This window comes from Macrobrachium nipponense, chromosome 18 (assembly GCF_015104395.2).
Source record: "Macrobrachium nipponense isolate FS-2020 chromosome 18, ASM1510439v2, whole genome shotgun sequence".
NCBI lineage: Eukaryota > Metazoa > Arthropoda > Malacostraca > Decapoda > Palaemonidae > Macrobrachium > Macrobrachium nipponense.
In genome coordinates this window covers 20,380,612-20,402,909 of record NC_087211.1, presented here as the reverse complement: position 1 = coordinate 20,402,909, position 22,298 = coordinate 20,380,612, and the positions used below count along the sequence as shown (strand labels likewise).

Sequence of the window (22,298 nt, the reverse complement as noted above, 5' to 3'; positions counted from 1 at the left end):
ACTATTTTGTGGGGTTTAAAACTGCCTGTGGTTATTTGATGTGTATTGTAGGTTTTTAAATGGTGTCTGCATCTGAATACTTATATGGAATTCTGAAATTAAGTGATTTATAATAAATAACTTCATTATGTATAAGAGGACTGCCTTTTGGAATTCTATTGACATTTTTCTTCTCTTTTTTTTTAAAGGTTGACAATTGTTACTTCATGCTGTAAGCGTGATATGTATAAGTCAAATAATTATAAACGATCCAGTAGCATTATCTAAAAAACAAGATCCATTCCAAGCGTTGTAACATGAGCTCATTTACCATCGACTACCAAATGCTGCACTGAAATCAACGGCCATTCCTAAAGCATGGTACACACTATTCCATCATGTATCAGCTATGTGATGCAGTAGTGGTGTTGGAAAAAAATGAATAGCAGCCAAACTGTACTGCAACACTGCTCACTTGTTCTCGCAGTTCAGTTCAGCTTTCAACAACAGGATGTCTGCCGATGATGTACTTTGCCAGGAGACTCTACTGTGGGGTGTAGTTGCTCTGTGTGCTGCAAAAAAGAAACTTTCGAGGAAGAAACGTAGAACCTTGTGGTGTAAGCAATGGCTTTCTCGGTGACCTCTGAAGGGAAGCTTCAATGAAATATTTTTGGAGCTACAAGTCGAAAATCCCACAGGCTTTGAAAATTACACAAGAATGACAATCCTTGCATTTTATAAATTGTTGGAAAAAAATTGAACCATATATTTGTAAGCAGGACACCAGTTTTCGAGACAGCATATCACCAGGATCGTATGCAAGCCTCCAATATTCAACCGGGATTTCAAAACAGAGCCTCAGTCTAATCATCCCCGAAACCTGTGAAGCCATCTATAATGTCCTTAGGGAGGATTATTTGAAAGTAAGGTTCAAATATAGGTACAAAGTACACAAATATTTTTTATTACAGGAAACGCATCTCATCAAAACACCATAACTTCAGAGTGTAGAGATCTTCCATGCCAGCTCCAGACTTCTGTGATGCTTTGATTGCAGACATTTCCCTGTAGAATTGTGTCTTCAGGGTGTGCAGCTTTTTAGTAATGTCTTCATTCCGCAATGAACAGTTTACAAAACTCGATATCTCTGATTTTCCAAACAAATGGATGTTCCTTCAGTGATTCAATAAAATATAGTGTTAGGCCTTGTCCACTCAAGGGGTTTGGTGGGTGGTGGTGAGCGGACATCCTCCCACTCTGAATGTTGGTGCATCACTGAGCTGCGTGATGAAATGGCTCTGCCCCATCAACACGTTGGTGATGCAGCTTCGTGTTGAAAAAGTCATTTTTCAATGCATCCATCTAACACTGTGAGCATCATGATGCATAGTGTGTAGGAGCTTAAGGGTATGTCGAAAAAGGGTAGATGGACGGGGGAGGGGAGGGAGGAGTTGCAAGCTTTGTTCTGTGCAGATTTTATATGTATTACTTGAGGTTTTATCAACTTTAATTCATTAAGAGCAGACGTGCAGATTGTCTAATGAATGTTTCCGTCCCCCGAAGGATGACAGTGCCGTCAGTGCACCTCACATACGTGGTGCAACGTAGGCATTACTTATGGGTCTTTGCAGCGTCCCGGCCCTTATAATAGCTGTAATCTCTCTCATTGTTTCATGTTGCCTCATTTCATGTTCTCTTTCTATCATCTGACTTTCTGCCCTCTCTAAAAATTGTTTCCTAGTGCAACTGCGAGGTTTTCCTCTTGTTACAACTTTCAAACCTCCTTACTGTATTTCCCTTTCAGCTGTCGTGAAAAGATGAGTGCAAATTTCTTCTACTTGAATCTGCTGCGTTCCCAATTCAGAAGTTCTAGAAAACATGATTATCAGCAAATGGGCTATGGTTCTTTGTAAATATGAACTTGCTTATCTTTGTTTGGGATCTAGAGCAAATGGGAAACGCCTAACTGGTCGCGTGGATTACGCCAAATGTACGGCAAGGCTTCCTTCCTCCACTGAACTTCGACGAGGTAGACTGCATATAATTTCTCTCTCTCTCTCTCTCTCTCTGTTCGCCGGCTAGATCATTCGCCATCATCTAGGTACATTCGTTAGTTTATTCAAATCAGTGTTCATTGTGTCCTTCCGCCATGTAACGCAACCGTAAGTAGTGACATTGTATTCCCTGACCCGCAAACGATTGTTAGTTAGTGAATTAGCTGAATTTTCATTTCATATCAAAATTTGATCTGTGAATCTCTTAGGGGCCACGTGGTCCTCCATGAAATTGATTAGGGAGTTTCAAGGGTGTTACTTGGATTATTGTGAGAATAAATATGGGGATTAAATATCTATTTTTGTAATACATTTTTTGTAAAATTCCGTTCTGCCTTATTTACCCGTCCTTCGTGATAGACCAATGTTATCCCCTAGGGTAGGCCGTACTACCCACAACATTTGGCTACTAGCAAGTTAACCCGAGTTGTGAGGGTTTTCGCGACTTCAGTGGCTGCATTGAATAACTTCATAGGTCCCAGCGCTTGGACTTTGGCCTAAATTCTATATTCAATTCTATTCTATATGTGTCCGTTAATGGAAAATGTATAACAATTAAGACCAGATCATCTTGGTTGAGTGGAGAGACTTGGAATCTTAGAAGGGGACAACTGACAGTGACGATTTAGAGACTAGGTAACTGCCGTGAAAAATTCAGAATTACAAAGAACAGTTGCAACTACTTGATAAGGAGGGGTACCTACCGAATTACTTATGAAATCCGAGAGGCGGGAATGGATATTAATGAAATGTATCGATTTCTTGATAGATAGGTAAAGGGAAAAGGCTCCCTGGTCGTTTCAGTGATCAAGAACTGGCTTCGTAAGAAATAACTAGGTAGGTACGTAGTATCCCTGTTGTTTCTTACGCTCAAGGAGTCGCTCTTCTTGGATTTCAACTGGCAAAGTTTACACTTACACCACAGTGCAGTGCCTTTTCCAAATTACAAGATACACCTAGAATTTGCGGATCTTGGGGATAATTAACGACTATTATGTTAAACAATGGCCAACTTCTCAGTTGCAAGAAGAAACACACGTATAATACTACATATTAATGAAAAAGGGTAATTTCGTACCACGTCTTTCTTTTCAGTTGGATCCAAAGCTGGAGTTGCTGTTTTTAATGGGCCTTTAACAGATGCTTGTTTCATAATTTTATTTCGTTATCTGTTTCACGCGCGGATGTCTTTCCTGACTTCAGCTCTCCCTATCTGGGCTTGAGAAAGATGAAAAGCATACTCACTGCTAAGTAATAAATGGTGATTTCGTACCAATTCTCTCTCTTTGAATGTGCTATTGCTTTCTTCGTTTGTATCATTAATACACTGAATCTTGCCAATCTACGAAGCTTACAAGGGAGTTAAGATGAAAAAATAAATAAATAAAATCCGTAATTTTCTTATGACAATAGACGATGCTTATAACTCTACGGTAAGATTATCTGAAAATATTTCAATACACAAAATATTATGAAAAGTTTATGCAGGGAATTTCCCATAGGCGCTTTGATCCTCAAGTGCTTCGTTTTGTAATATAAGGAAAATACTGATTAATGTTTTCCATATTTTCAATATATACAATGTCACAAACAAAATCTGCCCACTGATAATGTGATACCTGTTTCCATCTTTATTAGTATTCCGACAAGCTCTGTTTCGTAATTTTTGTATCTATGCAGTTTTCAAACACAGAGTTAAAATTTCCTGCTTTAAATGCTCTGGCATGTTGCGCCATGGCTCATCATTTCTTTCTTCTGCAGGTCATTCCGGTTCTATGCGACTATAGTATTTTTGACAACAGAAAAATACGTTAACATTATATATATCTTATATTTTCTCTCTCCATCCTCCTTCATCCTATTGTGGTCATGAATTGAATCTCTTAATTACAACTAGAGGATCTTTCCAATGTAAGTTCAGTATTTATAGAAAACCCACAAATAATTTAACATATCTACATTTTTATTCTGGCCACCATCTTAATATTAAAATTTCAATTTTTTCTTCTATGTTCCTACGTGCTTTGCGTATCACGAGTCCACAATATCTTGACCAAGAAATAGAATACATAAAAAAGATAGGAAACGATCTCTGCTACCCACGTCATATAATTGATTTATGTTCTCAAAAAGCTCACAAAAAGTTTTATAATGTTGCTAGTAATGAAAAAGAAATCCCTAAAAATGTACTTAGCTTGCCTTACTTTCGTGGATTTGAAACCATAAAATCAATATCTATAAATCGTTTAATGTTAATGTATGTTCTCTTGTAACAATACTATTAAAGATATGCTCATTAAGAATAGTCCCGTAATAAATAACATCATTTACAAAATTCCTTGTAAGGATTGCCCATCGTTTTACGTTGGTCAGTCAAGCAAAAATTTATGTGTACGCATTAAGCAGCATATGTATTCATTTAGAACAGCCCAGACTTCAAATGCACTGTTTATCCATCTGAGTGAAAAATCCCATTGTATTAATTGGGGCGATACCTTTGTAACTGCTTCATCTAAGGATTATGTTTCAAGAAATTTACTGGACTCAGCAATTATACAAATCACTAATAAAAAACAACCTAAACCTTAGTCTGGAATTGTACCATTTGGACCCATATATTTGTAAAATATTTATGAAGGACCTTAAAATAAATGAACTACTAATTAATTAGTCCCACATGTATAAAGTTATTGCTCGATATATTTATATCCTTTATTTGTCTTTTCACTCATTTTTGGGAACATTTTTGTAAATTTCATGGTAATAAGTTGTATATGCCTCCTTGATTTTTCAAAATGAATTTTTTTCTGGATGAATCGTCTGCTGAGCACGTGTGTGCTCCTCCAAGGTGTGGCTGCCTAAAAATCGCTAATCTTGGCCTCAGGCGTTTCCTCGTTTCTGTAGAGTGAAATCGACCTTATTGGTAATCTTGTAATGTCAGTTTGGATAATAAGCTTACTTTTACTATGTTTTTCCTCTGTATGATCAGTTGTGCCTGAGTAAAGAGTCGTGCTAGACCGAAAGTTCTTGGCTAACTCGCTTTTCATTTTTTCCTTTGTGGGAAAAACCTTTAGTAATATTATAATATATATATATATATATATATATATATATATAGATATAATATATATATATATATATACACATCTATATATATCATATATATATATATATATATATATATATACATATATATATATATATATACATACATATATATATATATATATATATACACACACATATATATATATATATAGACACAACATATTATTAATATATAATAATATATTATATTAATATATATATAGTAAACACAACAATGTCAGAGGACTGACTGACATACATAAACAGTGGGTAAAACACCTGCATATGCGAACATGGTACACAAACTCTCGGAAATATTGCATTATTGCATAACGGAAATTTGGTTAGAGAGAGTGAAAGCGTGCATACTTTGCAAGAAGCTTATGAATGAATATTAATTTTGCCCATATATTATGCTTGGTGATGTTCACCTATATTTTACACAAAACGAAGCTGGTGTCAGATATGCTTCAGTCACCGTCTCTAGATCTGTCAGCAGCTTCCCAAATGACTGATGCCATCCAGCAGGAATTAAAGAATGAGCGCTTAGAAAAAGCATGGCATAGCATTTGGGAGAAGACGGCTGCGATGTTGAGGTTTCACCTGCCAAGCAAAGAATGTCTAAAATTACCTAGGCATTTAATGGATGCCGTTGTCTTAGCACCAACTGGACGTAGAGAAGTGTGTGAACAGGAGGGACGGATACAAAAACACACTTTATTATCCAGTAATGGACAGACTACTACCTGAAATTGAGTCAAGATCTGATGATACCAACAAATCCATTTTCCATTCAATATCATCTCTTCATCCTTCCTCCCCTAAATTTTTACAGCAGGACCAGTTGGAGACAATGGCAGCTAAGTATATATAATGTTGATCTTGAATTCTTAGATGTTGAGCTGCGACAAGCAAAACGATTAGTAAAACGTATAAAAGCTGACGGGGTTAAAAATCCCAAAATTTTGGATGTGACAGCTTTTAAAATTATTTTTAAAATTGCATTTCCAGGTTTGTACAAAATGTTAATATCATTGCTGTTGCAATACCACCAACATTGCATCTTGTGAGCGGAGCTTCTCTTCACTAAGACATTGTCCAATGTATCGGTAATTGGAATCCGCCAGGGCAGGGCAAAGAATATCGATATGGACTTTATTTATTTATTATTTTTTTTGCTAGGAAACATAACAGAATGATGCAGATGCATTAAATTAAATCTGCATCATTCTGTTATTAATACAATTAATTGAGTAGGTTTAATAATCAAATTAAGTAACCAATTGTAATGGAATCTTATTATATACTTTAACTGAAGTCATTAATTGTAGCAATCAAATGTCTTAATTTCTTTTGATCTCACTGTTTAAGCATATCAAAGATATATTAATTCCAATGTATTATTTTTTTCTTTTTTTACAATAAGCACGTGTTCATTTTGACTCTCTTAATTATATTTTGTTTATGGTCGAGGTTCAAAATTTTTATTGAAAAAATATTTGAGCAAGTTTGAGTTATCTAAAAACGTGATTCACAAATTGATACGCTTAAATATCTTAAACCATCCTTAATATCTTTCCATATGACTTACAAAAGAATAATTATTATAATTTGTGGATGCCCAGTGGGCCCCCATACCCAGCTGTGCCCCCGGGTACCCCTACCCTCCCATTAATAGACTCTTATAAAAATTCATAATTATTTTCTAGAAATCTTTTGTCAGCAACTGAAATTGTTTTGCCTCGACTGTTTCTGTCTTTGTTCTTTATCACTCATTCCGTCGCTTACATGTCTACTTTCCTATTAAGAGATTTCAACACCAGGATTCCACAATGCTTTCTTCAGCATACGAAGAATTCTATATGTCCGAATCCATTTCTACATAACGCCACTCTTCATTTCATTCACCCGTTAATGTCAACTCAAAGCTCCTTTTAAACAGTTCAAACACTTATCTCATTCAAATTAATTATCGGCAATTTCCAATCACAAACACATGTAATAAACGACTATAGCGTGGCATCGTGGTATATTGCATTGCCATTATATTGCAATACTTAAGAAACTGGTATTAAACCAATATCATTATTTCGGCGAGAGAAAAATAGATTGTTACACCTAAAAAAAATTGTTGCATTTCTGATTCAGCCCAACTACCATAATTCAGATGGGTTTTACATTGAAAATGACAACTACATTTACATCGTTGATGTTGTTTTGCGCAAACATTATCCACCGTTTCTTACATATTATTGAGAGAACAAGAATTACGGTGTATACTGATATCAAATAATATAATTTTAAATAGAATAGTATGCAAACAGAGATATTGTCTGAGTTCGTATTGCCACCGCGTGGGCGACCGGAACGTGTATTGCATCATCGTAATCAGCAATATCTGCCGCACACCGACCTTTCGCATCTGTAGGTTACCTTACCTGTCAGGTGAAGTAAACTACGCCCCCTCATTACGTTTACATACTGTTTTTGAAGTTGATGATTTAACTGAATCGGTAAGTAATGAGAAGTCGCTCTTTAATTGTATGATATTAGATTAAATAGAAACGTAGGAGGTAGTAGTGTCTGTCAGGGGGAAATGTAGCGATTGCCTCATATTTGTTGTGGTTACTAGCTACTACTACCGCGGCAACTTAAACCCCCCACTGTCTTAGTAGTACAGCGTCCGAGTTTGCAGCCTAGTGTTATTTTTTATAAATCTCAAGGCTATAACCCAAACGTATGCCCGTCTCGTAGGTACTTTACATTTCGTTATTGAAGCGTAGTATCGTAAACGTAGCAATTCTGAGCAGTCCTAGCCTAAAAAGGCTGGGTCCTACAGATACTACCTAGTATAGGTAAGACACTCACTGTCGTAGATTTGACCTTATTGATACCCGTAGCAGTACATTACCTAGGCCGTTTTAGCCTCTAATCTAAGGAGAATTTGACATCTAGGAAATTGTATGCTGTTGGATACCTAGCCTATGTATATTTCTCCTACAACTTACCTAGGGTATCTAGCCTAGTGGGACAACACACGGTAGAACTTCAGAAGCATGCCGAACTGGATATTAAAATAAATATGGTTAGCTGGTGATCTTTTGATTTATTTTTGCATTTGTTACGATTATTATTGCGGCAAAATACTCCTTTCTGGTATTTCCCCACCCAAAACCCCCAATTCCCCAACTGAGGGCCCCTAAGCTTGTAGGGTGGAAAAGATAACATTTCCTCAAGAAAAAAGATGAGATTCATTGAAAATACACCACAAAATGACGGATTATTATTATTATTATTATTATTATTATTATTATTATTATTATTATTATTATTATTATTATTATTATTATTTAGAAAATGGTGATGTAGCTTGCTTCTGAAGAATTAGCTACCCAACACACCAGCAGTGGGAAATGGCAAATTTGCTTAGGGTTAAACGAATAGCCCAATATGAGTACCGAGGCCTATCCCCAGTAGCCATAGTTCAGAGAAATGAGACTACTCAAAGCAGAAAAGTGCTTTTGTGTCTTTAAGACAGTAGGTAGTTTACTAGCCTAGTAAGCTGGGAAAATGGAGAGTGTACCTAGGGTAGAATATCACGACAGGCCAACCCTCATCACGGTGGACGGGTCTTATTCACTCGATATTTAATTGGTGAAACATGAATACAATTGCAACTCTAAGCATACCATTTAAAAGACTGAAGTTTCGTCAACATATTGTGATATATGAAAGCCCCATACGAATTAATAAAAAAGCATGTGAGCTCTTCGTAAAATATGTTTTCAAGGCAGTTTTGAAACCAATATATGGCGGCTACGTTTTGCATGGACGGTTCTCATCAGTGACGGCCACCATCTTTCCCAGCCTTCCAGCACTCATTTGAACAATGTTAGCGTATGTATGTAACGTTTATTGATCTTACTCAAGATTGCAGTTGTAATCAGCACAATAAAACAACATTTTGTTGCCTATATTAGTGAAAGTATGAAACTTGTTATTCCCGGGGTTATGGTTGGAAAACTGAATTTCATCTTACCTTGTAATCAGTGGTTTTATCCTTACTGCCATCACAACTGAAACTCCACAGTGCTTATTTGATTGTAATTATACACATTTTGGTCTTAATTCAATCCACAGTGCACTCGAACCACATTGCTGTTCGTGTTTCCTAAGCACTCACTCCGTAAACAAAGTTACGAGCAGCAGACGACAACACTGATTATGAGATGCAAAGCTTTATTCCCTTATGGTTTACTTTACTCAATATTTAGTTTAACTCTACTTCAAAATGTTTATTTAATTCATGTCCATTATCCCTTTTTTGCAACCAAATTAACCCCGAACCCCCCAAAATTACAAATGTTTCGGATGTATACTTACGAGCAGACGACGTGAGGAAAATGGCTCATCGTTGCCAATCTAGTGGAGCGTCACACATACGCCGATGCATTTACAAACTGTTTCGATGAATTCTAGTTGTCATAGTATGCAGTAATGATAAAATTGCTCTAATATGTATATATACTACAAATAGATACGCTAATTTCACTTATTTCCCCGGTTTTGTGTAAGTCTTATACCTAGTTTGGAGGGGTAAACACATACCAATTGACAACACTGATAAACAATTGAAGAGCGCAAAACGCCGCAAAGAATGCCGTAGTCCCCTTGAATAAGTACGAATAAGTGCTGGTAAGAGGTGGGTTTACGATTGTTGTGATGAAAGTGCCCCAGCGTCTATGGGTACAAGTGGTGTGCAGATTTAGCACATGAAATGGGAAGTTTGTTGACACAAGCGACTCCGTAAAACATCAAGATAGCGTCAATCTTCGAAACATTTTTAGTTGTAAGTAAAAATTTCTAAAGCGTTTTGGTGAGATTTCCACTGCAGTAGGCCACCCTTTTCAGTACCCTCCTGTTTAAATCTTAAAATTTGGCCTTAATTTCTAACTTTGGAGAAAATACTTACTTCGAAAGGAGAGTAGAGGTCTTTAGCTCCGTTTTTCACCAACAAGAAGTCGCGACTGATGCCCATCTCCGGTGTCAGGACGCGTTATAATGTACTTTTTCGGAGGGTGGCTAGGTGTTGATTGTAGGTGGCCTGCTTGGCCTGCTGTGATATTCTACCCTATATGCCCACAGGAGGCGTCAAAGGGTATCCTGCATTGTGACTTGTTGCCTTTGTTAACACTAAGCCTAAGTGTAAAAAGAAAACTACAGGAAAAATCCTGTGACAACAGCGGAACAGAGCCTTCTACTCTAACCTAATTTGGCTGCAGCATGCTAAGTGTACCTTCTGACCCCTGGAATGAACATTAACCTTCTGTAGACTATGAAAGAGTTTTGTGGCATTAATAGTTTAACTATCAAGACACTATTCACACCGCCAGATCACTGTACTAGGGCTCTGTTCCTATAGGCTAGGTATCATCAGCACAAAATAAGACTGCTCGTAGACACTTAAATTGACACAACATTTTCTTTTAAAGTCTTACTCTTGCAGATTTACCAGAAGATTATGCTATCATTTCACAAGAGTACCTATATTCAGTTTCATGTTGCCATAAGAATGAATGCCTAGCCTATTGTTTGAAAATGCTCAGTGCTGGTGTTGAGAAAACTGGCAATAGCTATTGGTAGATTAGTAATACTAGTATACCTTTTGATGTCATTATGAAGAAGACATATGCTGAAACGTAGAAGTATGCGAGGATTATTTAGCCCATACAGGAAGACAACGACGTTTGTTGATTTGATCAGTGGGTCAATATTAGGTAGATTTAGAGTACCTATCCGCGGCGGCCCAGACTATGGCAGTTGCTGTTTTACAATGCAGTTTTACGTACTGAACAAGAATTTAAAATAATATTTATTTAGACTGTAATTAACCTCCAGGGGCCAGTACTAAACAAGGCGAAATACATTTGACGCCCCAATCCCTAGTGGATGTCGTATCCGCGGTTACATTTCTTACAGGGTAATTCTCAAGAATAGTTCCGCACAAACTGCAAGGAACGTAACCGCGGATACGACATCCATTTGGGATTGGGACTCCAATGTATTTTGCCGTGTTTAGTACTGGCCCTTGGGGGTTAATTACAGTCGTCCTAATAAATATTATTTTGAATTCTTGTTCGGTAAGTAAAATAACATAGGAAAACGTCAATTGCCATAGTCTAGGCCACCGCCGATTGCTTCTGTAGAAATACCCAATATTAGTTATTTAGTATGTACTCTTTCGATTGGAGCTAGCTAAAATGGTTTTTTTAATAAGCCTTATAAGATTGGTTTGTATATATAAAATACTGCTACATGTGTTAGGCTTTTGTATGAGTATTTGTTTTTGAGGGGTGGAAACAGTTGCTGAAATTGTGAACAAGTTGGTTAATTTGAGGTAGGTGAGTGGGTAGAGAGAAACTCTGTTAATTTGCCCTAAGTCAGCATTTCTGCCTCAGCCTTGTATTGAGCAAGTCTAAGAGATCTTGATTCACCCTGATATCATCAAATTGAAGCTTTTGTTTCTACTGAAATAATAACCATCACCTGTTGCATTGGAATATCCTTTAGCGCAAGCTGGAGTGGTTGTTGAATATGGTTACAAGGTAGTTAGTTGGTGGAGATGGGGGCTAAGTGGGAGAATACCCCTCACCCTATGTCCCACCTCACAATTTCTTCAGCAAATGTGCTTCTTTCATCTTCTCTGTGGAATTGTTGAGATACTTATATTAGTAGCCTACTAAAGTAAAATCCAATGCTCTAAACCATGCCCACTGCATGCCAGTGATTGGCTAGCTCTCGAAAGGGAATGATGTCACGTTAATTAACTGTCCTGTAGTTAAACTCACCTTGCAAGCTCCCTCAGACTGCGTAGTGGATGACCTTCAAGATCCAACTCGCCAACCAACTAGGAAAATGAAGGGAAATAGGGAAGGATCCCTCGCAACAAACTCTCAACCACAGAGCCCCCGGGTTACAACAATAGGAAGGTACTAGCGGCAGCTGGATAGGTCGTAAGCTTTCGAACAAGGGGTTCGGTAGTTAACTGCTTGTCCGACAGGCGCGCGCGCGTCTGGGAGGTAAACAAACCACTTTTGCTTTCGGCCTCACAGCGAGTAGACGTGTGTGTTCGACGCTCTCTGCCCGCTTCTCATCGTTTGCTTTCCCTTGAGTATATGGTTGTGTTTGTGTTGAGTAATCATTGTAAGTACAATCATTTCCTCTTTATTTCATCATTTGTGATTTATCTGATCAATTATGGAGTCTCCACGCCCCGCTACCCTCCGGAGATTGTGCCCGGGTACCGAAGGGCGTAAATGCGGTAAGTTCCGCTCCTTTCCAGAAATTGATCCCCATATTTTGTGCGCTCGGTGTCGGGGCCGCGAATGTACCCGAGCCGAGCCCTGTGAAGTTTGTATGTCATGGTCGGAGGCGCAGTGGGGCTTGTACGAAGGTAGGAAGAAGCGAAGGCCTGCAAAGGAGTCGTCGGAAAGCTCTCCCGCGACTCCTTTGGTTACGGACACTTCGTCTTCTTTCCTGCCGCCCCGCTAGCTCCCACGTTTGGCTCCTTCCCCTTCGGGGGGTGTTTCTAGGTCCTTCTCCTCACCCGATCTGTTGAGTGTGGAGGAGGGCGCGAGATACCCCGACGTTGAGTTGTACTCTGGGTCCTCTATCCGTTCGTCTACATCGCACGGACGGGTAGAGGATCCTGCTAATCACCCGACCTTTGCTTCCTCAGGTGCTGTTGCCGCGAAGGACGACCTCGGACAGGTGTGGGCATCTTGTGGGGTCTGCAGGGCGTGCCGAGGTTGTACCAGGGGCAGGCTGCTTACCATCTCGCTGGCTCTGTGGAGGTCACCGCATGCTACTGTGCACGACCACTACCACGACCCTTTCAACTCCTGGCTATGCTTCACCTCCTCACCTGGTGTACACCCCGCACGCGTCTCTGTTCTTTACACAACTACATCGTGCAGGGGCCAGTCGCCGTACACCACGGGGGAGTGTGATGCCGCCGCCTGGTTTGCCGTGCTGCCTCGACCGGACTTCGTGTGCCCGAAGAGCTCGCCCCTGGACCTCCCACCAGTACCTAGGATGTCTGTGCCGCTGGTCCGTCCACCTGGTCTGCCTGTACAGCCTGCCGTACCTGCCCAGCCGCTGTTTACGGACGTGATGTTTTGACGACCATTGCTGCCGTTCCTGTATCTGTTCCTGCCGTCTCCACTGCTGTTCCTGTGATGCCTGCACCTGCTGACGTTGTTCCTGTTCGTGGCGCCGCTGCTCCTGATGCCGATCTGTTCGGACAGGTGCGTCCGGGCCCTGTTGCTTCGGCAACAGCAGCCCCGGCTCCGCCCTGGATGACAGATCTGACATCGGTCCTGAGGAAGCTGACGAAGAAGAAGAAGAGGAGGAAGGTGTCGTCGTCGTCTTCATCGTCTTCTTCGTCGTCGTCGTCGTCTGCCGCCTCTTCCCCTTCATCTTCTAAGGCTCCACCGCCTAAGAAGAAGAAGGTCGCCTCCTCCCCCCCTAAGAAGTCTCCTTCGGGAGCTTCTAAGGGCCCGTCTCGCTCCGGTGAGACGGGGGGTTTCTCCGCTGGTCACCCTGCTCCGTTCGGGGGCAGGACCCGTCTCTTCTTCCGCAAGGAAGAAGACTACGGGGACCAGAGGAGTGCCGGCTAACACCGGCACTTCCTCGCCTGCTGTTAGTGGTTCGACCATGGCAGCAGGATCCGTCTCGGCCTCTCGTTCGCGAGAGGTACCGAGTGTACGGTCGCCTACCAGCGACCGTGCAGCTAGGAACCAGACCTCTGAGCCAGCTCAGCGTCAGGTTCACGGCACGGAGCGGAAGACTGGTGCAGCCGCTCACCCACGGGTCGACTCTTCCACCAGACCAGCTCTCGCTCTCGGCGATCAGCTGGCTACCCGGGCTGACGTGACGGTCCACGACCGGCCACGGGCTGAGGCTGGGAAGAGGTCCCACCCCCGTTCGCCGGCACCAGCTACGGCTGGTACCAGCGACGTGACGCGCCGTGAGGATACGCACCGGTCTCACCGTGACAGTGGAGCTCGCCGGTCGCCTGACCGTCACTCTCACAGAGAGCGATCGGGTACGGCGACCAGCACCAGCTCTTCTGACACACGAGACCGGGGCCGCTGTTGCTCCAGTCCAGCCGTTCTCCACAGCGAGACGGCTTGACCAGCCTGCAGCTCGATCGCCACCGCGGGTTGACGATCGCCTGCCAAGTCCTCCAAGCCCATGTTTTTTTTTTCTGCCAGGCGAGCGAGGAGGGAGCGTCAGGTCTGCCTCTCCCATACCTTCAACCTACCTCGGGTTACACCGGGAGGGGCGAGGTATTGAGGAGTGATCGTGAGGGGTGCGCCCCTCAGGATCCCACCACGTCGTCCTACGTACCAGGCACGGTTCTCGGACCGGCCAGGTCGTATGCACAATGCTGGAGACGAGAGGGGTCTGATCGCTGTTCCCCCCTCGAGGGGGGAGGGTCTCGGGAGCTTGCCTTCCTGTTTTCGAGGGACTGGAGGGTCCTACTCCGCAGGATGCAGTCACTCCTGAGATTCAGAGGAACTTTGCCGAGGTAATTGCGCTGATTCGTCAGCACAACGACCTCGGGGAAGGATCGCCGCTCCCACCATCCGAGCCCACGTCCCAGGCTCGAGTCGTTCTGGGGCCCGAAGAGGGAACCCAGACCGACGGTGGGTTTGCCGCGTTCTGAGCTTGTCGACTCAGTGCTGGACCAGGTAGAATCTCTTGTCTCCGGGCAAGACGGTTCTCTCAAGTCTGGCAGGTCGAGCAAGCTGCTTCCACCTCCTCTGCTGCGACAGCGGCATTTTTACATGCATCTGAGGAACCCGATGCCGCCCAAACAGGTGAACCACGGAGTTAGCCAGGTCTAACGCCGTGTGTGTCTCTGCAGCAGCTCCTGTCCGAGAACCTATGGTTCTCGCAGCAAGAGGCACTCGGCCTGGAATCCACTGCCATGGCAGCTTTCCAGGCCGTCTCCTGGATAGATCTGTGGTCCCTCACAGTATCTAAGGTCGCAGCCAACTCCGGGGAATGGAATCTCCCGAAGATGACTCGGCCTTTAGGAGACTTTGCCAGTCTGGGGGAAGAGCCATCTCCTTCCTTGCCCACCAGACGGTAAACCTGTGGGCCAACCTGGTTTCTCCGACGTAGGGACGCTGTCCTTACTCGAGTTTCCAGGGCGGCTGGGCGTGAAGCGGCATTGGGACTCCGCAACGGACCTTTACGGAGTTCCACGTCTCTCTTCCCAGGAGAGATGGTGGACGCTGCGGTGGACAGACGGCGCACTGACGACAGTGACCGTCTGGTTCACCAGGCAGTTTCGAAGGCTTCTCGGGCAGCCTCGGACTGCGGCCAAGCCAAAGAGCTGCGGGTACCGCTTCCCAACGGTGGCTAAGACATAGTCGCGTCGAAGCCCAGTGGAAAGACTCTGTCTTCTTCGACTTCTGCAAATGGAGCCGTAACCAGCCCTCCTCCCAGCCCTCCTCCTCCCGAGGAGGCTCTGGGAAGAAGTCGAAGAAAGGGGGGAAACGCTAGGGACGGCGTTCCCCCCCCCCTCACCTGCTGCCAGAAGTGGGGGGGTGCCTGGCCAGCCATTGGGCAACTTGGCAGCGCTACGGCGCCGAGACCTGGATTGTAGATGTCCTTCGGGAGGGATATCTATTACCCTTCGAATCTCGGCCACCCCTCACCTCCAACCCGGTCCAACACAGTCGTACGTTCCGATCATCGAAGGACGTAGCATTGAGACAGGAGATCAAGACCATGCTGAGCAAGAGAGCTGTAGAAATCGTCACGGATCAGTCACTCTGGGCTTTTACAGTCGACTCTTCCTGGTGGAAAAGTCTACGGGAGGCTGGCGCCCGGTGATAGATCTCTCTCCCCTGAATCGGTTCGTTCGCCAGACCCGGTTCACGATGGAGACGGCACGTTCCGTGCTCGACTCCATCAGGGAGAACGATTTCATGCTTTCAGTGGACTTGAAGGATGCGTATTTCCAAATACCCATTCATCAGTCCTCCAGAAAGTACCTCCGCTTCATCCTCGACGGGACGGTGTACCAGTTCAGGACACCCTTTTTTCTTTGTTTCGGTCTCTCAACCGCCCCACAGTGTTCACGCGAGTGTTCACTCTGGTGTCTGCTTGGGCCCATTCGCACGGGATACGTCTGATGAGGTATCTCGACGATTGGTTAGTCCTGGCGAGCTCCCGCTCGCAGTTGCTACAGGACAGGGATCGACTACTCGAGTTCTGTCGCGATCTGGGGATCGTTGTGAACTTCGAGAAGTCGATCTCGAGCCCAAGCAGAGGATGAAGTACCTGGGTATGCTGATCGACACGTAGCAGGGCGAGTCTTCCCCGCAGACTCGCGGATCAGCAGATTCAGGGAGGCAGCCAACCAGTTCCTGTCTCGGCAGGAACAGGTAGCTCAGCGATGGCAAGTCGTGATCGGACACCTGTCGTCACTCGAGAAGTTAGTCCCTCACGGGCGTCTTCACCTGCGGTCTCTTCAGTGGAGACTACAGAAAGGGGAGTTGGTCACCAGGCGACGGATCCCCCAAGCTTTTCCAGTTGTCACTGACACCCGGAGGTGAGGCAGGGACCTAGCCTGGTGGCTGGACAACAGGAACCTCTTAAGAGGAGTGCCTCTGCGCACTCCCCCCCCGGACATGCAGCTGTTCTCAGGACGCATCGACCGAGGGATGGGGCGCACACCTGGAGGAGTTGCTGACTTCAGGAGTGTGGGACGAGAACGACAAGCACCTTTCACATCAATGTACTGGAACTCAAGGCAGCGTTTCTCGCTCTCCAAGAGTTCCAGGACCGCTTGATGGGACACTCATTGGTGGTTGATGTGCGAAACACCACGGTATGGCCTACGTCAACAAACAGGGGGACCTAGTGTCTCTCCCGTTGTACCAGTTGACTCGGCAGGTGCACGAGTGGGCCGAGGCACACTCAATAGAGCTGTCGGCACGCTACATTCCGGGAAGAGGAATGTAGTAGCAGACACGCTCAGCCGTCGGGATCAGGTGATAGGGACCGAGTGGTCTCTACACCAGGACGTGGCGGAAAGGCTCTTCGACCTGTGGGGGCGACCAGTCGTGGATCTGTTCGCCACCCGGCACAACAGAAAGCTTCAGGTTTTCTTCTCAGCCGTGCTGGAACCCATGGGCAGCTGCAGAGGATGCTCTTCAACACCCGTGGGACAACCTCTTCGCCTATGCCTTTCCCCCGTTCAGCACTGATTCGCAAGGTGATCAGTCGAGCACTGGTCACCCCGAATCTCAGGATGATCCTGGTGGCTCCAAATGGCCACAGGCCATTTGGTATCCGGACCTGCTGGCTCTCTTCTCGCAGGAGAACCGAGAGAGATTCCCCCTTGGCACAACCTTCTCGCCCAGCCACACGTCGAGCGGTACCACCGAGCAGTCCAGATCCCTATACGACTTCACGGCTGGCTGTTATCCACCATCTCTTGCGAACGAGAGGCTTTTTCTCGTAGCGCAGCAACAGAGATGGCTGGAACGTCCGTCAGTCCTCTGCAGCTGTACCAGGGGAAGTGGCCGTCTTCTGTGGTTGGTGTCGTAGACGGGGTCTATCTCCTCTCAGAGCCACTCTTCAGCAGGTAGCGGATTTCCTCGTGTTTCTTCGCCGAGAGAAGCTCCTCTCAGTCCCCACAGTCAAGGATACAGAGCCGCCCTGGCTCTCGTCCTGAAACTGAGGGGATTGGACATCTAGAACTCGTTCGAGATCTCCTTGCTTATGAGGAGCTTCGAAGGTCTTGCCCACCCACCCAGGGAACTCAGGCCCCCCTGCGTGGGATGTGACTCTCGTCCTTAGGAGTTTGACTCGAACACCCTTCGAGCACTCCGAGAGTCGTCAGACAGGGATCTGACCCTCAAGACCCTCTTTCTTGCTGGCCCTGGCATCGGCGAAGAGAGTAGGGTAACTTCATGGTCTTTCCTATGATGTACGACACTCCAGGGATGGGGATCTGTGACGCTCGATTTCGTCCCGAACTTCGTTGCGAAGACTCAGAAAACCGTCGATCCCTGACGACAGGTTCGAGTCTTTCACGATTCCCTCCCTAATGGACTTCACCGATAATGATGCGGATGAGATGCTGCTTTGCCCTGTGAGGGCGTCAAAATACGGCGCTATATGAAGGAAACTCGACACCTCAGGCCTGAGTGTCGACGCCTCTTCGTAAAAAAGTAGCACGGGTAACCAAGAAAGAAGTATCCAAGAACACTCTTTCATTCTGGCTGCGTGAGGTCATCAGGAGGGCGTATGAGGCTGATGGTAGTGACGACATCCGTACGTCCCGTCCGAGAGCTCACGAAGTCAGAAGTATGGCCCCTCGTTGGCGTTTCGTAAGAACTTCTCCGTGGCGCAGGTCCTGAAGGCAGGTGTCTGGTCTAACCAGACTACCTTCACCTCCTTCTACCTTCGGGATATTGCCCACAGGTCCTTGGATACCTTTTCCTTGGGACCCGTGGTGGCTGCTCAACAAGTTGTGTAGCTAACCCAGACCCTCGCAGGCAGCATCGAGTCCTGGTGTGACTGTGTGGATGGATGTGTGAGTGAGTGAGTGACTGGCTCCCTCTTCCCATCTTTTCCTCCTCCTCTACCTGTGGGCAGAGGGCCACGGTCGTCACTACGCTGGATGAGGACAGATGCAGGTGAGCTATATGACAGAGCCCCATCCTATCCCTTTCACTAGGGATAGGAGCAGAATATCCACACTTCCTCCTACAAGGGGGGGGAAGTGGATGCCTACAAGAGACAAACCATGACTTTATATTTGCTCCTGTACAGGAACAAGTTCTTACATTGCTGGTACGAAGAGATACGCTTGCCTCTCTCTTAGTACTCGGTCCAGAGGTCTGACCATTGATCCTGCGGTGCACACCCCGATCAATCGGACAGAGGCTTGGATCCCTCCCTCGCTCTTACGACCAGGGAGACTTCCGGAAGGTTGGGCGAACACCAGTCTGTTCACAAAAAGACTCAGATTCCTCCCACCAAGAATGAGTCTTCCTATTGTAAAAGGACCGAAGGTTTGTATGCCGTGTCGGAACAAATGACAATTTGTCCAAAATTGCATTTTTCCTAACTATACAAACTTGAGGTCCTTTACACATAGTCCCACCTCATGCCACCCCTCACTCTGCAGTTTTTGCTTGGGCCAAAAGCAAAGTGATTTGTTTACCTCCCAGTCGCGCTGCGAATGCGCGCCTGTCGGACAGCAGTTAACTACCGAACCCCTTGTTCGAAAGCTTACCACCTATCCAGCTGCCGCTAGTACTTCCTATTGTAAAAGGACCTCAGGTTTGTATAGTTAGGAAAAATGCAATTTTGGACAAATTGTCATTTTTGCTTGACCCATCAGATAGGGAAGCTGGAACTACAACTGGTCGCACATCCAACACATGCCTCAGCACTCCATTCACGGAAATGTTCAAGGAGTTCACATGAGTAACCATCCCTTTACGTCATTGAGTAGTACAACAGGCGTCCCGGGGGGTATACCCACACCTCTCCCATCTTAATTGAAAGGGGCATGTCTTGGTTGGTATCTGCTCCTTTGGGACTACTGAAGGGTATCTCCACTCATATCTGTACAGTGGTCCCCCGTTTTTGCGGGTGATGCATACCAGAACCCCCCCCCCCCCCCCCCCCCCGTGATTAGTTGGAACCCCTATAAAAATGCTTAAAACCTCCTATTTTGTTAGTTGAAACTCAAGAAAAATCCACTAAAAATTTTGTACCTGGTTTTTTTAAATATAGTTTTGTTCATGAAACTTACCTGTCAGATATATATAGCTGTATTTTCCGAAGTCCGACAGAATTAAAAAACTTACGACACACGTAGTGGGAGTCAGGTGGTTAGTACCCATTCCCGCCGCTGGGAGGCGGGTATCAGGAATCATTCCCATTTTCTATTCATAATTTTTCTGTCGCCGGTGTTGTAACACAGTTTTCAGCACCTCCGTCTTGAATTTAGGAAACTTGGCTACTATAAGTACCCCTTTTTGATTTTTTGGTATCTTGACTTTTGGATCGGTGGCTAGGCACACGTTGATTGTGGATTTGATTGATTTTGGCTTGATTTCTCTTTAAATAAGATGTCTGTTCTAGTTCGGCTAGCGCCAGGTTTTGTACCAAGAGTGATTGTCGAGGTAGGCTACTGAAAGCATCATGGACCCTCATACTTTGTGTAAGAGTTGCAGAGAGCCATGTTTGTATGTATGAAAGTCGCTGCAAGGAATGTGAGTGTCTTTCATGATTCTGGATGGAGAGCGTATGAGTCTATCTGCGTAAGCTTGAACGGGATAGGTTAAGGAGGTCTTCCTCCAGAGCGTTTCAGGTAAACGTCAGGAAGTTCATGTTTTCTCCTACTAACCCTCCTTTAATCACTACTCCTAACCCTGTAGTGTTGCCTTCGGGCCCTGAATCAGTGTCTGTGGAGGTAATACCCTTACACTTATCTTAGAGTCGATTCGTAATTTAGAATCTAAAGTGCTCGCCTTAGAAGGCAAAAGTGAAGGTGCAAAGTGCAGTGACAGTGCTCCTTCGTTGGTGGAGGGTGCGTCAGATCGGCCCCATTTCGCCTCTAGGCCTAGACCGCTGCCGGACTCCCAGGTTTCAGGGAGAGGGCATGTCGAAAGCCGCAGGAGGGTTACGGGGACGCCCACCGATCTGACGTGCCTTCGGCAGTATCTGTTGACGTTACACAGACTGCCAAGGAGCGTGCGCGTGCACGCCTCCTGAAAGAGTGTTTCTCTTCTTCAGAGGCTTCCTCCCCGCACAAGGGGTGGAGCTCTCATTCTTTTTCACGCCCGCTAAAAGGAGCGTTGGTGATCGTGACGCTTCACGTCCAGTTTTGGCTCTCGAGAGGCGATCATCGCCTGAGAGTGTGTTCGCAGCCTTCCCGCCACAGAAGAAGCGTAAGGAGTCATCGGATGATGACTTTGTTGAGCGCCCCAGTCGCTCTCGAGCGCGTGCTACGGCAGTTTCTGGGAGAAGGAAGAAGGCATCCCCTCGCCCCTCGCCTTCTCACAGGATCAGCCCGTCACCTGACAAGGAATCCTCTCCTACTGAGAAAAGATCCTGCGCTCTTTGCAGCAACAGCTTACTGATGCTCTTGCTAAGAAAGGGACGCAACCACGTCCCAGGAGAAAGGATGACCGTCTACCTGTGAAGAGATCTAGAAGGTCCCCCCTCTCTCCCTCTCCTCGCTCGTCTATCTCTCCACTTTCTTCGCCTGCTAGAGTTCGTGCGACTCCCCAGCGGCTCTCTGGAGAACGTGAAGAGGATTTTGGCTCGCTCGGCGCATGAAGCGGTATTACCCGCTCTAAGCTTGCGGTGCGAGAGCTCGATACTTGCGTGAGCGCTTCGGTGCAAGTTCACGTTCCTGACGGCTCGGTCGGAAGCCAAGCGAACGCCAGTGGCATCTAAGAGTGCACCAGCTGAAGCAGAGCGCGCACGAGATGTTAAGCGCGCATTAGGAAATGTCATTCGCACGCCAGTGGACGCCAAGCGTGCGCCATGGACGCCAGCGGCGCGCGAGTGGACGCCAATCCGCGCTAGTTGCAGCCAGGCGTGCGCCAGTGGACGCCAGGTATGCGCCAGTGGACGCCAGGTGTGCGCCAGTGGACGCCAGGTGTAGCCGGACGCTCGGGTGGACGAAGATGTGGAGTTTCGTCGCCTCCCACCTGTTTGTGATGAGACTTGCAAGTTACTTCGGGTCTTAGAGATACGACCGGAGTTTCTTTTAATGAGTCAGCTTTACCTTCCACTTCACAGCAACGCGCCTCTTGGAAACTTAGACCAGATGGTCTTGGTCCAGCCTATTTGCCTCCAACTTCACCTGTGTCGGATGCAGAGGTTAGCGACGCTTCGGTTGAAGTGGATGATGATAAACCTTTGGCGGCAGTCTCTTCCGACTACCATGGTTTTGACCCGCCTTCTTCAATCAGAGTTTGGAGAGACGTTTCACCCGGAAGCTCCTCGCTCTCCTCCTTCACAACTTTCTTCTTCCAAGATCAACAAGGTCTCGGCATTCGTCAGAATGAAGAAGTCCCTTTCAACTAAGAGGGCTCTTCGTAAGGTCCATGACTGGATGGAGAAAAG

At 45.5% G+C, this 22,298-nt stretch overlaps 1 protein-coding gene across 1 annotated transcript in view; it reads left to right on the top strand.

Moving 5' to 3' along the window:
• The first annotated feature begins 7,495 nt into the window (after positions 1-7,495).
• Positions 7,496-22,298, top strand: part of LOC135196909 (uncharacterized) — a 349,582-nt gene continuing 334,779 nt past the window's right edge. The window contains exon 1 of the mRNA XM_064223723.1: positions 7,496-7,633. The gene's annotated coding sequence lies outside the window, so the exon portion shown is untranslated. The remainder of the gene's footprint in view (positions 7,634-22,298) is intronic.